This window comes from Euprymna scolopes, chromosome 7 (assembly GCF_053919585.1).
Source record: "Euprymna scolopes isolate OS-2025 chromosome 7, ASM5391958v1, whole genome shotgun sequence".
NCBI lineage: Eukaryota > Metazoa > Mollusca > Cephalopoda > Sepiida > Sepiolidae > Euprymna > Euprymna scolopes.
The window spans coordinates 161,368,227-161,383,574 of NC_136488.1; the positions used below are offsets into that span (position 1 = coordinate 161,368,227).

Genomic DNA, 15,348 nt, shown 5'->3' on the forward strand with positions numbered 1-15,348 from the left:
CACTCATCAATTCATTCATTTATTTATTTATTTATTTTTATCCCAAATGAAAAAAAAAAATGCTGGTTTATTATAAAATATGGAAGCAGATGGATTTTACATTTTGGCAATAAGGTTTCTTTTTTTTTTTTTCTTGGTTTTATTTTTTTTTACATACAACAACCTGTCGTAACACAATATTTTGAAGCTCTCATTTACCACTCTTGTCGCCTTCACATCAAAATCCTGTCCACCAACGTAAATTTCTTCAAGCATTTATTTTCTATCGATTCATTACTATTCAATGTCTTCATATGACCACATATCCACGCATGCTTATCGAAATGTTTTTTTTTTCACAGGACTTTATTTAATTAAAATTGCATATTGATAGCTAACAATAGTTACATCACCATTTTGTAGCGCACACACACACACACAGGTTTTTATATATTGTTCTGTCTATTGACATTGTAAACACATTCTCCTCATTTAATACATTTTTACCTGTAAAATCTTTACGTATTTAAAAAAATTAGAATTGATGGATTTTTATCTGGTTGGCCACAAAAGCCAGATGTGGTATAAGGCCAGTTTAAAGTGATGACTCCAACATGGTTGTGTTTACATTGCAGTATAAACAAATACCTACAGTTTCTTTCACATCTAAAAACTTAACTATCCAACCCTTGGTGCTTCTTGGTGCTGGATTTCGAAATCTTGACAACATACCAAAAACTAATATTCATAAGTTGCCATTAAAGACTGACTTGATCCTTAATAATGCTAATTGAAGTTGTCGAAATATGATTTGTCCATTCTGTCTTTTCTGATACTATTAAATTTATTCATCTATGGTATATATAATGAAAGCTTTAATGATAAAAGTGGAACACATCTAAAACTATGCAGCTGTTATATCCGTCGTTGGCTGAACTTGAATGCATCTATATATTTTGCTCATTAGGATTGAGCCAGCCCCAGCCATAAAGTGTTTAAGTGACCCATGAGGCGCAACTTCATGTCACTTACACTTCAGATGTCACTATTCGCTGCGGCAAACATGTGCATGACATGCAGGTTCAGGAGAGCATCTTGCAGCAGGTTGCCGGTACACCATTACATGGAATACCGCCTTGTCGCCTACTTGCCCGGCGAGTTTATTTGTGAGTGCATTATCCCAGTGAATTAAACGCGCCTCCAGATACTAATCTGGAAATGTCTATGATTCAACACGGTACATACAGTGCATCGCCTTCCCAAATGGTCACCCGTCTGGTACTGGCCAGATTCATTGTTGCTCTAGTATACACAGATAAAGCTTTCATGATAAAAGTTGAACACACCTCTAAAACTATGCAGCTGTTCTAAAGAAGCTTTAAGTAATTTACAAAAAGATACTAAAATAAATGCTTAAAAAAATAAAAACATGCAATTTAAATTCCTAGAAAAGCAACTAAATTGAAAATATCAAAGACTTAACACTTGCATAAGCCAACTTTCTGCTAGAAAATCCATAATTATGCAAGAGTGTTCAACTATAAAACGGTGGAGGGAAAAAAAACTTGAATTGTTGAATAGAAAATGGGGATCAGCAGCTGTTTACCATGTAGTGTTTCAAAGATTTAAAAACCTATATATGTGTTTGTGTTTGAATAAATGAAGTGTTTTTAATAGGTCATAATCATTGATGATCATCAAACAGCCTAAAATATGAACTAAATAGCATTGAATAATAATTGAATAATTTTGCAACGTGAAATTGAGAAATGCACAAAGTAACTACAGAATTGTGTTTTAGGCCATTTGACAATCGCTGCAGTTGTGAAATCACTTACCAGTGACCAATTAAAAAGCACATGATTTATTCATTATAAAGCTCTGTCCAAGAAGGTATTGAGCATTGTATATTAGTGCAAATCTAAAACTTTGAGTCAGGTTTTAAGTCAATACAGCTATCAGTGTGTGTGTGTATATATATATATATATATATAGTTAGTAATTTATAAAATATATATGCCGACTAAGCTACACTGAATATTCTGCGTTTCATCCACTGTAGGATTCGCGCGACGAATCCTACAGTGGATGAAACGCAGAATATTCAGTGTAGCTTAGTCGCCATATATATTTTATAAATTACTAACTAGCTCTACCTACGTATTGAGCACTTTTGAAGTAAATACTTAAAGTTTATGCATAGATCTATACTTTCGTATATTAAATATATGTGAGTAAATGAAGTAGGTATATATATATATATATTATATATACACACACATACACACACTTTTTATTTGTTTTACATATGCATTAATGTTGCTACACATCCATGGGCATGTTTTAGTCAGCCAGTTACAAGTAACTAAAGATCTTCTCAGGCGATATTGCTTACTTTTGTATAAGCAATATCGCCTGAAGAGATCTCTACTTATTAATAACTGGCTGACTGAAATGTACTCATAGATATGTAGCGACATATTAATGCCTATGTAAAACAAATAAAAAATAATATCTTACCCTACTGAGCACTCTTACGGTCACTTCATTAAAACTTCATTAGTTGAAAAATATTGACCTGGAATTATATATAACACAGAGAGTTTAAGGTGAGGATTTTTACATTAATGACTGCTAAACGAAACCATTATGTGTTTTTTTATTCACTGTTTTGGTTTTTCTCTGATAGAAGGCGCTATATTAAATTTTAAGATTGCAAATTAATGTTTATGTTTGTTCGGGACAATATTCTACAGGCTACATAGATGTTACAAACCAGGTCAACTACTTCTCACATCTCGAGCTTTGTTGATTTGATGAAACTAATATTAAAAGATTTCATTTTGTAACAAATCAGTTTCTGTGATGCTGCTGACGAGGAAAGCTGTAAATTTTGATGTTGCAAACAAAGCAGAACATTTGTTGCACATCTCATTTTTATGGATATCTAACTCAACTGCATATTAGAGACTATATATATATATATATATATATATATATATATATATATATATATATATATATATGAAATAGGATAAATATATTCTAACAGAATCAAATAAATTAAATAATGCTGAAAACTGTTTCAACATGTTTTCCTCTATAGATTGTGTTTTTGGTTGAATTTTGGATAGGTCAAAACAGTTTTCAGCCTTGTTTATTTATATAAAAATATACTAAAAGCTGAGCTATTATAAAGCTTCTATTTATTATGTAAGCTTTGTAACATCTCATCACTTTGATCAACGTTTCCTTTAATCTTTTCAAATTGGCAAAGATTTTGATGCTTTGAACACAAATCTATTTCAAGTTCAAAGCTACAGCGAATGTTTTTTCTCATCCAAAAGTCCTTTTACTCTGAGTATTTTATGAAAAGTTATAAATTTATAACAAGCATTAAAGTCTGTATCGGCATTATTACTTTGGGGTTTGACTCAAAGTATAATTGCATAATTGTGTTCAATGCAAGCAATGCTTGAACGTTTTTTTTTTTTTGTTTTGTTTTTTTTTTTTTTTGTTTTTTTTTCACTAAAGTAAACGGACATTTGGTTTTGGAATTTGAGCAGTTATATGGCGGCCAAAATAGTCTGATTTTATATATTAAGACAAACTTAAAGGGAACGTTGAACATATCAGAAGTAGAGAGTTGGTAAATTTTGTACCCCCCTCCCCCAAGCAACTCTAATCAAAATCGAGAATCAGTTTTTGTTGTGAGAGAGGGGTCAGTTTTTTTTTTTTTTTTTTTTTTTTTTTTTTCTTTCTGCTGACTCAGTCAAATTTTTTTGTTTTTGTTTTTCTGCTGACTCGGTCAATTTTTTTTTTTTTGCTGACTCAGTCAAATTTTTTTTTTTTTTAATTTTTGCCAGCTCTCTACCTCCGTATGGTATAACATGTTTCATAATGAAATCTTTTAATAATGCAGTTTTTCTTGTATTTCAAACTGCTGCATTACATGTTGAAATATCATTTCGATAGTGCAACAAACGAAAGGAAACTTTCTCTCGTGCATCGTTAACCGTGCATGGTTTGCAACAAGCTCGGTTGTGGCAAATAAGAGTAACCTATTTGATAAACATTCTCCGCTTTTCCCGCACGGTAAAGCACCACGCTGCATATCACGAGCTTCAGTGTACCAAACTACACATGTATGTTTGTTGCGGGCTTTGCTGCTGGTGTACTTGTGATCGTACACCATGTTGCCAGCTTTAATGTAATAAATAAAGCAGTGTGTTTGTTACACATCGTAGGCTTTGTTGATATAACTTTTATAATTACGTGGCCTGTCGATACTGCCCCCTCTCCTTCGTTAAGAATAGATATTCGTTTCGGTTATAATACTTTAAAATTTAGTTTCTCTCTTAACCTAACAATTTAGATGTCTTTTTTTTTTTTTTTTTTGATCTTCCGTCATTTCAAAGGTTTATGAACATTAAAATCTTTAATAGAGAGAACATTATCATTTGACTATAATGAACGCCAATAAAAAGAATTTTTTTTTTTTTTTTTTTTTTTTTTTAAGAATTATTGAAGTGAAACAGGTAGTTTAGAATTCCCCCTATATAAAAAGACAAAAATACAGAAAAGTTTTTTGTGATATATATACCCATTACAGAATGAAAAGATCATATTCCAAACGTCACGTAAATTGATCAAGTAGTTTTTTAATAAATATATATATATATATATATATATATATATATATAATCATATTTTTTTTTTTACAGTTTTAAGCAATTAATTGTAAATCATAGCCATTACAAGACTGAACACCAAAAAAACCTAGAAAGTTCGAATTGAGTTATCTCCTTTTGTTTATCCAAGATAGTGGTGCAAAACACCATCCTTGCTGCCTCACAAAATGTTATTTTCTTAGTTAAAAAAAAAATACTTGATCAATTTACATGATTTTTGGAATATAACATTTTCGTTGCATCATAGATTCATGCATCATACAAATTTTTTATTTATTTTTTATAATATAGGGTGAATTCTGAACAAGAACCGTGAGATACAACTGACTCCTGATTCACAGCACACATATACTGTGAAACCAGCAATCAGGGTTCAAATCCAGCCACGAGATGTGTATTATTAGACAAATAATAATCACTTCTCTTTAGCAATGCAAGTTTGTCTAAAATGAATTGATTGAAATATTTCATGAATAACACGAAAGGCTGATACGACATTAAATACTGTTAAGTATTGATCCATAAATAATATTTAGGTTGCTTTTATATTGGTTACCTGATTGTATCCAATTTTTATAAGAACATAATTTTCTATAAGGAAATTGTTTTCTCAAGATGCCTGCCACGGTAACCGCCTCCTTTTAACATTACATATGACAACTCACAATGAGTTGAAAAAAACTAACTTCAAGCATCATTATCTTTGCACCAAATATTTTTTCGAATGGTATGAATGTACAATCCCTCCTTCTACACATACAAAAAAAAAAGAAAATCAAATAGCAGTATAAATTCATTTATAGTGTTCAGAAAAGGAAATAGTTTGCTGTGTACTTTGAAGCACACTTTTTGACATTGAATTCTGAAAAGGGTTGAAATGCTGTAAAAAGTAAACCAACTGTTTTTTTTTTTTAACTGCAGAACATGCACACACGCATGCATACAGTCTCCATTTTTTTTTTTTTTTTTCATTTTTTTTTCTGTAATCTTAATTTATAAATTAACAATTCAAACTCCTGAATGCTTATTTATAAATTAAATATTCAATTCAAACTCCTGAATGCTTATTTATAAATTAAATATTCAATTCAAACTCCTGAATGCTTATTTATAAATTAAATATTCAATTCAAACTCCTGAATGCTTATTTATAAATTAAATATTCAATTCAAACTCCTGAATGCTTATTTATAAATTAAATATTCAATTCAAACTCCTGAATGCTTATTTATAAATTAAATATTCAATTCAAACTCCTGAATGCTTATTTATAAATTAAATATTCAATTCAAACTCCTGAATGCTTATTTATAAATTAAATATTCAATTCAAACTCCTGAATGCTTATTTATAAATTAAATATTCAATTCAAACTCCTGAATGCTTATTTATAAATTAAATATTCAATTCAAACTCCTGAATGCTTATTTATAAATTAAATATTCAATTCAAACTCCTGAATGCTTATTTATAAATTAAATATTCAATTCAAACTCCTGAATGCTTATTTATAAATTAAATATTCAATTCAAACTCCTGAATGCTTATTTATAAATTAAATATTCAATTCAAACTCCTGAATGCTTATTTATAAATTAAATATTCAATTCAAACTCCTAAATCCCATTTTCTATTTTCCTATACATCAACTCTACACACATTCATGGCTATGAAGACATCATCTGCTTACGTGCACTTTACTGTTCAAACTTATTCATAAAATTTTGTTCCTTTTGCACATTTGGTAGCAATTTGCTTCTTGCAGTGCCACCACCACCACGTCTCTGATGGTGGTGGCGTCTTTAGATGCTTAGTTGCTTCTAACAGAAAAAAAATAAAATAAAAATACTGGAAAAGAAGAAAATTTCACAACTTTTTATAGCCGGGGTAAGAAAAACAAAATGAAAGGATCTCAGAGTCACATAGAAGGATGTTCAAGAATTATAATATTCTAATTTGTTTTTGCATTCGCAAATATTTATTCTTTTCTGTTGGTATGAATTTTTTTTTTTTTTTTTTTTTTTTTTTAAGTATTCCAACAGAATATTCTACAGACTTGAAATTTGGTATATAGAGTATTCAGACACGTGGAAAACTTTTTAATTGGTTTTCATCCAGAAAAAGGGTTGCTAAGGGATCAAAATTGAAAAATTGGTACTTGGCTCATGGGATTTTTATCTGTCAACTGTTTCACGACTGCACATGCGCATATTGTTCACATTAATAATAAATAGGTTTACAAGTACTTTTTTAAAGATCATATGAAGCTGGCCTAATCATTATCGTATTTGACTGTCTTTAGGTTTTCGTTTCGATCTCGGCTAGAGTATCTTTTTATTTTTTTTACTTACAAGAAGTGAATTGTTTAGAAAAAAAAACAATACTCACATACACACGTCTCTGTTTCTGTTTGAATTAAAATATAATATTTATGCATATTTTATGACTGAGCAATGCTAGTTATTATTTAAGAGAAAAAATTTTTAATTTAAAAATAATTCATGAACTGGTTCTGTGAACTTTTCTAATTTTAGTAAATTGTTTTACAAGAAATGGTGTGAACTAGTGGACAGTGGTTCCTCACCAGAAATGAATTTTTTATCCTCTATTTTTTTTTTTTTGATTTTTTATTTATTTATTTTTTTTTTTTTTTAAACAAAACAATTAAATGTTGCGATTAATAGTTAAAATTTTTTAATCAATTGAATATTTCTGTTCTTTATTGCATTAAAAAAATGTACAAATCTATGAAATCTGGATTCCAGAATATTACATTTAATCAATCAGAAAAATCAGTCAGAAAAAATGACTTGCATTTTATTTACTCATCTACCTGTAGCAATTTGTTCTTATCGCACGTTTAACTTATTAGAACTTTAAGAAATTATATACTTAAAAGTGAATTTATTATTAAACATTTAATACTGAATATTTAAATTTTCTTTAAAATCCCACCTAGATAAAAAAAAAAAAAATATATACATTAAAAAATATATCAATGTCTCCGTTTGGTCTTGAAAGACAAAGGATACCGTGTATAATTGTAAGACGAGGGTTGTGCAATCTCCAACCACCTCGCCTGAATTGGCACTGTTTGAGTCCAGTGACAAGGAGAAGCCCAGGCCGACTAGAAACAATGCTGAAATAACTTCAGTGATCCAATGTGATTATGCCATATATTTAAAAGAAATATAATTACTTTTAAAATGCATTAGTTTTCATATTTGATGCGAAAACAAAACTGAATTTTAAAATTAAGCAAAAAATGTAACAAAATATTTTCAATGTTAACAAAAAATTTGTCAAGTACCAAGGATTTTTTTTTTTTTCTGATTGTTTCTGAGTCCAATTATTTTGATTTTTCTTATCTTTGGATATCTGCTCTTCTGTAAAAAATAACTTCATGTCTCACTTGCCTTTTCTAGAATCATTTCCCCATTTCGAATTAGTGAAAATATATTTCACATTTTTTTTTTCCTCTCACCTTACCAACATAAGCATTATGCAATCGTTCACAAACATAAATCCATTGCTATATCATCTGTTGAAGAATCATCAAAACATATGAATAGTAATGTAATTTTGATTCAACAGAAAAAAAAAAAAAAAAATCTTGTGAATATTCTTTGATTACTTTAACCAATTTTGAAAAGGAAGAATGATTTTTTTTTATAAACGTTTCTTTCTGGTACTGGATTCCTGGAAAGATCCAAAATAAATCTTATTAACCTGCTTTTTAGCAGCTTGAGTTATATATATCCCCATCTCCCACTCTCTGCTTTTTTTGTAGGGGATGAGAACTTTGTATTTGATATATGGATGTTGTCAGCTTATATAAGGTGAGATCTCTAAATACCATCTACACTTTGTTTCTTCCCTCATTTCGTGGTGAAATGAATATAAACTTTAGAGACATAAAAAATAAAATCATTAAAAAAGGCATTAAATATAGAAAATGCAAAATCCTCAGGACTGGACATTCCAGGTGGAATGAAAAAAGAAAACAAATTTCTCACATCTGCTTAACCTATGGGTGCAGAGCAGTTAAAACAGAATTGCTAAACAAACAAAAAGGAAATATGCATAAGTTTTTGCCCAGAATTTCTATTAAAAAACAAAAATTAAGAAATAACTGTATGATGTATATATTTGTGACGAAACGAAAATGTATTCTAAAAAATTGTGAATTGATCAAGTAGTTTTATTTTGATTAAGAAAATCGTTTTTCAGCAGTTAATGGGAATTTATAGGCATTACAGCATAAATCTTACAAATTTTAATTATTGATTCTTTTTTTTTTTTCTTTTTTGTCTAAATGAATAACAAGACAGCCGCTTTTCTGTTACTCATAAAATTTGATTTTCTTTTTAAAAAAAAATAAAACGCTTTGATCAATTTACATGATTTTTTTTTTTTTTGTTAATATATTTTTATTTCGTCACAAATATGTACATCGTACAGATTTTTCTTTGATTTTTAATATATAGTTATTTCTTGACAAGAACCTATATATCATTTATTTTAGGGTTTCCCAAATTTCAGGACACTATGGAGCCCCTGAGCAGGGCAAAGGTTTTCACGGAGCACTAACAAGATAATTTCTAAAATAAATATAAAAAACATTAATTTAAAATTTTAAAACTTAATGCTATAATGTTTACAACCATTTTTTGTCTTTGATTAATCAAAAATTGTTGCATTTTTTTGCTAATTCATTTTTTTTTTCTTTTTTATGAACCATCCTGAAACTCTTTGCATCTGTAGTTATGTATCATCATATCTTTTCCCAGTAAAAAAGATTAATAATTAAATGTCTGAGGCCATTTAATTTCTCCATATAACGCATTTGGTTCACTTTAAGAAAGGGCTTCTGGAGCCTCACTCACGGAGACACAGGGTTCCGTGGGGCCCACTTTGGGAAACCCTGAAAACGTGTGAGTTTGACATACTTGCTGAACAATTATTTTATTTTTATTTTATTTTTAAATCAATAACTGTTGTCGGGGGAAACAAAAATATTAGTGGAAGTCTGCACTGCTGGCATTCGCATGTTCTCACAATGGGGTTCAGGGGCAGGATTCAACTCCATTGAAAGTTACATGTGTGCTCACTAATGAAGAATTGGCATGAGATGCAAATTCACATTGCCGAAATATTTCTTGCTGTAATATTAATTTAATTGTTCGGCAACTTTCAATCATCATTAGAAATACGGACATTGTGCGCCTCGTGTCTGTGAATCAATTTATTTATTTGGTTCGTTAAAAAATTTCTTTTTTTTTTTTAAAGCCACCTTAATTGAGGATGCTCCCAAGATTTTAATGTCATTTGCATAAATATATTTTGTGGATAACATTTTTATTACTGTTATTATTTTTTTATGACTTCCTTATTTCTTTTACTTCTAACCTACCTCTATTCTGGTTGCTAAAGGCCAGGCTTGTTCTGCTGTTTTATGACCCGAGTAAAAATTCATGCTTGTGTCATAAATGGCAACCTTTTTCACTGCTTGTTTCTTGAATTGGTTTTCGACCTTTCCCCTCCCTTCCACTTATGGAAATGGACACAGCCCATTTGTCTAAATCCTATGTTGGTATTAGACTAATACTTCTATCCACAATATTTTGATTGGATAGATTTTTTTAGCTAATTTTTTTTTTTAATCTTTTTTTGAAAAAAAAAAAAAAGTTAACAAGGTGGCTTTAATAGACTAGGAGAAAAGTTCAATAAGCATATATTTTGTGTCATGCAAGCTTTGCCATGATCCTGTCTGAGTTTTCATAACATAATGCCCCCCTCCTTCCTTTGTTCACATTTCTTGTGCCACTTCAATGAACAAAATATTTTTTTTTTAAATAAAAATGGTAAAAAAAATTCAAAATCATGCCATTTGATAACTTATAATTTTGTGTTTGTCTATATATGGTAAAAAAAAGTTTAAAAAAGAAATTTAAAAAAAAAAAACCTTCCCCGCTTCTGCTAATCTGTTGATAATCAGATTTTTAAAAAGGAAAAAAAAAAAAAAAAACTAAAAAAAAAAAAGAAAGAAAAAATTGCTATTTTCTGTATGTGCAATGTTTTGTGGAGTTTTTTTTTTATTTTGATAGGAAAAATTTATTCCATTTTTTATTTTAGTATTATTTAAAAAAAAATCATTTTTATTTTTTCATTTAAGTTGCATAATTAAAAACAAAAAAAATTCATCAAACAAAAATAAACCAAATTTTTAATTAATTTCTTTTTTTATTTTTATTAAAAACAATGAGAAAAAAAATAATCTGCACATGTTTGTAATATTTAACTTTGGATCCCCATCTTCCTTACGCCATTTTTTTTTAAGCCTCTCTACTGCTATTAATAATAATACAACAAGGTTGTTTATTATTATTATTATTATAACTGTTAAAACTTGATATTACATGTAACTTTGGAAGAATGTATTTTCTTTAAAGTATATGTTGGACTTAAAAAAGTTAAGGAATAAATATTTAAAAAAAAAAAACTTAAAAAAAAATAAATGCATAAAAAGAAATATATTTAAAAAAAAAAAAAAAAAAATGCCTGTCCTGATTTTGTTAAACTTGGAATTTTTTTTGTCTAATTTTTGATAAATGTGAGAAGGAAAAATCTTATTTAAGGAACAAAAGTAATTCACTTACACGGTATGTGTGTGTGCATGCATGTACGAATATGTGTGTTTATATATGTATGTATATTAATGTGGATGTATGTGTATGTTTCGTTTTAAGTTGCATATCTCCTTTCCACCTAAGTTTCTCAATCTGTTTCCATCCAACAGAGTGTCACGATTCTATTGGGTGATAATTTAGTAAAGCCTGTCCAATCAGTGGTCAGACATATATGACCAAACTCTTCCCCCTCCTCCTCCTTCCCCGCCCCTCACTGGACAGTGCAATGAGTCTCCAATTTGTACATTGTATGTAATTTATGCCATTTGAAATATGTGGTTGCTGTAAAAATTGATTCACTCTTGAAATAGAGATGAATAAAGTAAGTGCAATTGAATATTTGTTTTTTGTTTTTCTTTTGTCATTATTCTACGTATCTCTCTATTTTCTTCTTCTTTTTTCCCCCTCTCTATCTTTTTTCTTTATATTGCGCGCAGTTTCAACCAGGGTTGTGGAGTCAGAAAGTATATGATCCGACTTTGAGGATTCTCAAAATTCTGATTTCTCATTCACACTATCTGCTGATTCTTCAAAAATTTTTTAAAAATTGACAGACTCCAAGATTTTTAAGAGTCCAGCTCTTTTCTAAACCCGACTCGAAAACCCGACGCTTTAGTTTGAGAGTATTGTTCTGCATAATATTTTCATTAAAAAAAAGTCATCAAGAATCTCCATGACACTGGAGCACAGGTTGGAGCAGGTGCTAGTAGGATTGCAAGAGTTGGGGTGGATGGAGTAAGTTCAGAAAACTTGTGCCATTACTAACCAGCAAGGGTAAAGTCTTGGGCATGTGTATGCAGGTCAATGAGGGTGGAGGCATGACCTTTGTAAAAGATAACTGTTGCACTAAAGTTAAACCTAAACTGCTTATGTCACGGAATAAAATCTAAAGACTATTGGGTTAATTAATAATCATAATTTAATTCATTCAGAGATCTTATCAGAGACGCCCCATGGGGAAATATTTTTTCTCTTCCTGCTGAACAGTGTGCAACCGAGACCACTGAATGGTTCAAAACTGCAATCGAAGCGCATGTTCCCATGCGGAAATTCTATAGCAAGCCCCACTCTCCCCAATGGTTTACTTCGACTTGCGCAACTGCCATTGCTCAAAGGCAGCGTGCATTCCGCAGGTTTAATCGACATAAGTCCAGTTCAAACAGACAGAAGTACATAGAAGCTAGAAGTAACGTTAAGAAAGAAATAGCGACAGCTAAGAGGGAATTTACGGAAACCACGAAAAAACGCATCGAAGCACAAAAACTAGGAACTCGTGACTTCTGGAAAATCTACAACAGTGTAGTAAATAATGGGCAATCAACAATTCCCCCACTAACCAACAATCACGAGGTTGTCTCCTCAGCAACCGACAAGGCTAACATGCTTGCCAGTCGGTTTGCCTCAAACTCCACACTGGACCCTCTAAACCACCCCCTACCTCAATTTCCTATGCGGACAGACGCCACGCTAGACGACCTGAAAATCACCCCTGCTCAGGTGCATGCTATCATAAAAAACCTTGACACTTCCAAAGCATGTGGACCCGACCTCATCCCAGCTGTGCTATTAAAAAAGTGCTCAGCCGAAGTAGCTCCAGTTCTCTCCAAACTCTACAACAAATGCCTTAATGAATCTTGCTTTCCGAGCTGTTGGAAAACTGCTTCTGTAGTACCAGTATTCAAGAATTCTGGCGAAAGAACTGACCCATTAAATTATCGCCCTATTAGCCTCCTCCCACTTTTTGCCAAAATATTTGAGACCTTAATTAACCATGCTCTAGTCCAGCACCTTACAGATGCTAAACTTCTGACCGACCGTCAATATGGATTTAGACAAGCCCGTTCCACGGCAGACATCCTCACTGTAATCTCTGAACGCATATACCATTCACTGGACAAAGCGGGAGAGGGAAGAGCGGTAGCTCTAGATATATCTAAGGCTTTTGACAGGGTATGGCATGAGGGTCTCCTCAGGAAGATTAGATCTTACGGTATCACTGGTAGAATACTTAACGTAATTAAATCCTTCTTAGATAAGAGAAAAATCCAGGTTGTCCTCGACGGTCGTACATCTAAACAATATGATATAAATGCGGGAGTGCCCCAAGGATCTATCCTGGGACCTCTGCTGTTCCTGATATCCATAAATTACCTCCCCGACAAGATTGCCTCTGAGATGGGGATATATGCTGATGACACCACACTCTATAGCAGGCACGACAGGAAAACAAACAAACATATATCTAAAGTAATGGCAGAAACACTAGAGGATGACCCCAATCAGTAGTGGAATGGGGACAAAAATGGATGGTAACGTTCAATGCCACCAAGACAAAACTGGTTTCATTCAATAATTACAAGAAACCTTCTCTACCACCTATAGCAATGGCCAACGACTCTTTATCTGAGAGTACGTCTCTCAAGCTCCTTGGCCTAACGTTCACTGGAAACATGAGTTGGAACAGTTACATCGAGGGCATTGCCAGGGCCGCTGCAAGGAAGGTGGGCTCTCTCTACCGTGCTAGAAAATTTAACACCCGAAAGTATCCTGTACCTCTATAAGGCCACTATTCGCCCATGTATGGAGTATTGCTGTCATATTTGGGCCGGTGCATCGGCTACTAGTCTCTCGCTCCTTGACAGGGTTCAAAAGAGTCGCAAATCTGATAGGCCCTAAACTGGCATCAAAACTTCAGCCTCTGTCCCATCGTCGAAACGTTGCATCCCTCTGCCTGTTCTACAAGTACTATAATGGTGAATGCTCTGAAGAACTGCAAGCACTTGTGCCCCCACGACGTGAACACCCTCGACAGACCCGACAAGCTGCTAAATCCCACCCCCACACTGTAGAGATCCCTAGATGTAAAAGATCCTTCTACTCCAGTAGTTTCTTCCCCAGAACTGCTAGACTTTGGAATTCCATTCCGGGTCACTGCTTCCCCAACTGTACTGACATGCATAAGTTCAAGTGCAACGTGAACCAACATCTCGCTGCCCTAATCCCTACATAGTACCCCAGTAGATGTTTCCCCTGATAGTAGCCCCCTACTCCAAAGTGGCAATGTGCCTTGTTTGGGGTGAAAATGTAATAAAAAATTAAAAAAAAAAAAAAAAATTACACAGTAAATAAAGAAAACATACTTTTCTTCCTTGAATGACTTCATAGTGGAAGCTATATTGATGATGACAAAAAAAACACATTAACTAACACTGCAACATCTTTTAACTTTTTTTCACATGCAGAAAGACACGTGTTTATTTTTACATGTTTACAACACAGAGAAAGGACACTTCACACGCCTCTATCTACAGTCAAAGAGGAGATAACTCTGAATCACCAAATTCTAAAACGCGTCATCAGTTAACAAAGGGAGGCAACTTGAGGTTACTTAAGTCTTTACGTCCCAAAAGCGTCAAAGATAGACAACTCTTCAAGCATTTAAAAAAAAAAAAAACAGCAACATCGATACTTTTTGTTTCTTGGCCTTTTGGCTAGGAACAAAGTGTAGTATCTGTTCTGATACTACACTTCATCTTTTTTGTCCTTACTATTATTCCTATTCAGAGTTCCCCTTTTAGGGGAGCTGGATTTTCATCACATTAAAAACCGACTTTGTGTCTAACTTTGCTCTCGTGCAGAGGCAAGTAAATAAGAACACTAATAAATTTTCAATAAAGTCACGACTGTTATATCGAATTGCAGAATAAAATTACGAAAGATCACCCAAAAGTGAACATTTTCTTTATCTTAAAGGCAAGGAATTATTGAATTATTTTCCATTTAAGCACATGCTATTAAGAGAGATAATTTCTTGATGGCAAAATACAGTAAAGAAAGATATATATATATTTTTTAAGTTTATTTATTATTAAAATTTGAAATTTAAGAAAGCTAAAACGATATGTGCTTTTCTTTTATTCAAAAAAGATATTTATTTACCTTTTAAAGATAATAATAAATATTTTTCAATGAATATTTAAATAATTTTT

The 15,348-nt window shown here is 31.7% G+C and overlaps 1 pseudogene; it reads left to right on the forward strand.

Moving 5' to 3' along the window:
* Positions 1 to 14,830: 14,830 nt before the first annotated feature.
* On the forward strand, positions 14,831 to 14,971 carry LOC145280565 (U2 spliceosomal RNA; annotated as a pseudogene).
* The last annotated feature ends 377 nt before the right edge of the window (positions 14,972 to 15,348 follow it).